This window comes from Lathyrus oleraceus, chromosome 3, assembly GCF_024323335.1.
Source record: "Lathyrus oleraceus cultivar Zhongwan6 chromosome 3, CAAS_Psat_ZW6_1.0, whole genome shotgun sequence".
Taxonomy (NCBI): domain Eukaryota; kingdom Viridiplantae; phylum Streptophyta; class Magnoliopsida; order Fabales; family Fabaceae; genus Lathyrus; species Lathyrus oleraceus.
This window is the reverse complement of record NC_066581.1, coordinates 435,156,332-435,161,497: the sequence shown is the minus strand read 5'-3', so window position 1 is coordinate 435,161,497 and position 5,166 is coordinate 435,156,332.

The following is a 5,166-nucleotide window of genomic DNA, read 5'->3' as shown; positions in this document are numbered from 1 at the left end:
GTTTTTATGTCTCTAATTTTTACCTGGATCGCCCTTTCGGGTGTTCAATCCACCGAGACGCTCATTTTTTACCTAAGCTTCCCTTTCGGGTTTTCAACTTAGCGAGCTGTTCTTTTCTTTTTAGGCGAAGTATTTCTTGGCTGCATCGGCATTCACAGGTCGTGTGAACTCTTCACCATCCATAGTTGTAAGAATCAAAGCACCGTCTGAAAAGGCTCTCTTAACAACATATGGATCTTCATAATTAGGAGTCCATTTGCCCCTAGAATCTGGTTTAAAAGATAAAATCTTCTTGAGCACAAGGTCACATTCTCTGAACACACGAGGCATGACCTTATTATCAAAAGCTTTCTTTATTCTTTGCTGATATAACTGACCATGACACATGGCAGTCAACCTCTTCTCTTCGATTAAATTCAGTTGGTCATACCTGGTCTGACTCCATTAAGCTTCAGTCAACTTGGCTTCCATCAGAACACAGAATGATGGGATCTCAACCTCAACTGGGAGCACAACTTCCATGCCATAAACAAGTGAGAAAGGAGTTGCCCCTGTTGAAGTGTGGATGGATGTATGATACTTGTGCAAAGCAAATGGGAGCATCTCATGCTAATCCTTGTAGGTTACAACCATCTTCTGAATGATCTTCTTAATGTTCTTGTTCGCAACTTCAACAACCCCATTCATCTTAGGTCTGTAGGGAGAAGAATTATGGTGCGCAATCTTGAAGTCCTTGCAAAGAGCTTATACCATGCTGTTATTCAAGTTCGATCCATTGTCAGTAATGATCTTACTTGGCACACCATACCGGCATATAATCTGATTCTTGATAAAACTTACAACAACTTGCTTGGTTATATTCACATACGATGCCGCTTCAACCCACTTTGTGAAGTAGTCAATAGCCACCAGAATGAAACGATGTTCGTTTGAAGCTTTAGGCTCAATCATGCCAATCATATCAATTCCCCACATGGATAAGGGCCATGGAGAGGAAATGACATTCAACAGTGTCGGAGGAACATGAATCTTATCGACATAAATTTGACACTTGTGGCATTTCTTCACAAACTTGCAATAGTCAGATTCCATTGTCAGTTAGTAGTAACCTGCTCTCAACATCTTCTTAGCCATAGCATGTCCGTTGGAATGAGTACCAAAGGAACCTTCACGAACTTCAGTCATCAATAAGTCTACTTCGTGTCTATCCACACATCTAAGTAAAACCATGTCGAAATCTCTCTTGTAAAACACATCACATTTAGGTAGAAGTTGCCAGCTAATCTTCTCAAAGTCTTCTTATCTTTCAAAGATGCCCCAGACGGGTAAATCTTACTTTGGAGAAAACATTTGATGTCAAAATACCACGGCTTTTCATCTTTGACTTCTTCAATAGCAAACACATGAGCTGGCCTATCAAGACGCATCACAGTCAAATTGGGAACTTCATTCCAAAATTTCACCATAATCATTGAAGCCAACGTTTCAAGAGCATCTGCCATCCGATTTTCATCTCGAGGGATATGATGAAATTCAACCTTTGTAAAGAAAGTTGAAATCCTCCTCGCATAATCTCTATACGGTATCAAACCGGGCTGATTCGTATCTCATTCACCTTTGATCTGATTCATAACTAAAGTTGAATCTCCATAGACGTCAAGATACTTGATTCTGAGATCAATGGCCTCTTCAAGACCCATAATGCGAGCTTCATACTTAGCCATATTTTTCATACACTTGAAAGCCAATCTAGTTGTAAACGGAAAATTAGTGCCTTGAGGAGTAATAATCACTGCCCCAATGACATTACCATATTGATTAACAACTCCATCAAATACCATGCCCCAACGGGAACCAGGTTCTGGCCCTTCTTCAAGCAATGGTTCATCACAATCTTTCATTTTCAGGTACAAGGTCTCTTCATCGGGAAAGTCATATTGCACTGACTGATAATCTTCAATTGGTTGGTCAGCCAAAACACTACCTTTGATAGCTTTTTGAGATCGGTATTCAATATCATACTCGGATAACAACATCAGCCAACAGGCAATCCTCCCAGTTAAAGTAGGCTTCTCAAAAATATACTTGATTGGATCCATTTTGGATATCAACCAAGTAGTATGATTCAACATATACTGACGCAGACGCTTAGTAGCCCAAGCCAATGTGCAGCAAGTCTTCTCTAGATAGAATACCAAGTCTCACATAGAATACCAAGTCTTCTATAGCATAGATATAACTAAGGTGGTTTCTACCTGTTTATCAACGTTATTTTCTTCCAAAGTAGCTATAAGTTTATCGTACGAGAAATCATCGTTAATTGATGTTCTTTCCGGTTCAAGATTCTCAAGTCTAGAGAGGTGATCTGCTACTACGTTTTCAGTTCCTTTCTTGTCTTTGATTTCCAAGTCGAACTCTTGTAGCAACAGGATCCACCTTAGGAGTCTAGGTTTAGCATCCTTTTTTGTTAAGAGGTATTTGATAGCAGCGTGGTCAGTGTAGATGATTATTTTGGCTCCGACCAAGTAAGAACGAAATTTATCTAGCGCAAACACTACTGCTAGAAGTTCTTTCTCGGTTGTGGCGTAATTCATTTGTGCTTCATCTAGAGTTCTACTTGCGTAATATATAACGTGAAGCTTTTTATCCCTTCGTTGTCCTAAAACAGCACCTACAGCGTAATCACTGGCATCACACATTATTTCGAATGGTTCATTCCAATCTGGTGTCTGCATTATGGGTGCGGAGATCAGTGCTTGTTTAAGCGTTTGAAATGCTTCTAAACATTTATTGTCGAATATGAATTCAACATCTTTCATTAATAGCCCGGTTAAAGGTTTAGTTATTTTAGAGAAGTCTTTAATGAATCTTCGGTAAAAACCGGCATGTCCTAAAAAGCTTCGTACTTCTCTCACAGTTTTCGGGGGTTTAAGGTTTTCGATTACCTCTATTTTGGCTTTGTCTACTTCAATTCCTCTGTTCGAGATGATGTGTCCTAAAACAATTCCTTCTTGTACCATAAAGTGACATTTTTCCCAATTAAGTACTAGGTTTACTTTTACACATCGCTCTAGAACTCTTTCTAGGTTTTCAAGGCATTCTTCAATGCTTTGTCCGCATACGGAAAAGTCATCCATAAATACTTCCATGATGTTTCCTAGAAAATCGGCGAATATTGCCATCATGCACCTTTGGAAGGTTGCAGGAGCATTACACAAGCCAAACGGCATTCGTCTATAAGCGAAGGTACCAAAAAGACACGTGAACGTTATCTTTTCTTGGTCATCAGGGTGAATCGGTATTTGAAAGAAACCTGAGTAACCGTCTAGATAGCAGAAATGAGAATGTTTTGCTAATCGTTCTAACATCTGGTCAATGAATGGTAAAGGGAAATGATCTTTTCGGGTTGCTTTGTTTAGTTTCCTATAGTCAATGCACATTCTCCATCCCGATTCGATTCGTTTGGTTATAGTTTCTCCTTTTTCATTTTCAATGACTGTTACACCTCCCTTCTTTGGTACTACGTGTACAGGACTAACCCATTTGCTATCAGATATAGGATATATGATACCTGCCTCTAATAACTTGGTTATTTCCTTCTTCACTACCTCACTCAGGATCGAGTTTAGTCTCCACTGGTGTTCCCTAGAAGTTTTACAGTCTTCTTCTAGCATGATGCGGTGCATACAAATAGAAGGACTTATTCCTTTAAGATCGGTGATGTTGTAACCTAGTGCGGTTGGATATTTTCTTAAGATATGCAGGAGTTTTTCTGTTTCGAGTCTTCCTAGGTCAGCATTAACTATCACTGGTCGTTCAAGTTCTAAGTCTAGGAATTCATATCTCAGATTTTTGGTAAGTGTTTTCAGGTCTAGGGTTGGTTTCTTAAGGCATTGCGTTGGATCCGGTGTTATTGCCAAACATTGGTTAAGTTTGTCTTCTACAAGATAGTAAGATGATTTGTCTTTTTCTAACTCCGTTTCTTTTATGCATTCATCGATGATATCCATGAAGTAACATGTATCTTCTATTGCAGGTGCTTTCAAAAATTGGGAAAGAATGAACTCAATTTTCTCTTCTCCTACTTCGGAAGTGAGTCGTCCTCGTTTTACGTCTATGATTGCACCGGCAGTTGCTAAGAACGGTCTTCCCAGTATAATGAGTGTAACTTCATCTTCTCTAATATCCATAATTATAAAATCAGTTGGAATGTAGAATTGACCTATGCGCACTGGAACGTTTTCAAGAATTCCTACAGGATATTTAACAGAACGATCTGCTAGTTGCACAGACATTTTAGTTGGTCTTAATTCTCCCATTTCAAGTCTCTTGCATATGGATAAAGGCATAACACTAATACCGGCTCCTAAATCGCATAAGGCTTTGTCAATGACAAATTTTCCTATGTGACAGGGTATAGAGAAACTACCTGGGTCTTTAAGTTTAGGAGGCATATTCTGGATTATAGCGCTACATTCAGCGGTGAGTGTAACGGTTTCGCTATCTTCAAGTTTCCTTTTATTAGAAAGAATTTCTTTTAGAAACTTGGCATATGAGGGCATCTGCGTAATAGCTTCTGTAAACGGAATTGTGACGTTTAATTGTTTTAGTAGGTCAAATTTTTTTTTGAATTGGCCCGCATCTTTGGTTTTAATAAGCCTTTGAGGGTAAGGGATAGGTGGTTTATAAGGTGGTGGAGGTACATAAGGTTCCTTCTTTTCTACGGTTTCCTTATTACTCTCTTCCTTTTCCTTAGGTTCACTTTCCTCCTCAGTTGACTTTTCAGAGTTTTGGTTTTCTATCCTTGGGTCAGACGGTCCTTCCACTTCCGTTCCACTTCTCAGTATAATTGCATGAGCGTGGCTTCTTGGGTTAGGTTGGGGTTAGCCAGGAAATGTACCAGTTGGGGCAGCAGTAGGCGCTTGTTGTTGGGCCACTTGTGAAATTTGCGTTTCCAGCATTTTGTTATGAGTAGCCAGGGCATCTACTTTACTTGCTAGTTGTTTAATTTGTTCGCCAGTGTGTACATTCTGGTTTAAGAAATCTTTATTGGTTTGTTGTTGAGAAGCTATAAAGTTTTCCATCATGATTTCCAAGTTGGATTTCCTAGGGGCGTTATTGTTAGGTGTAGATGGGATCGGCTTCTGATATCCCGGAGGTATAGCT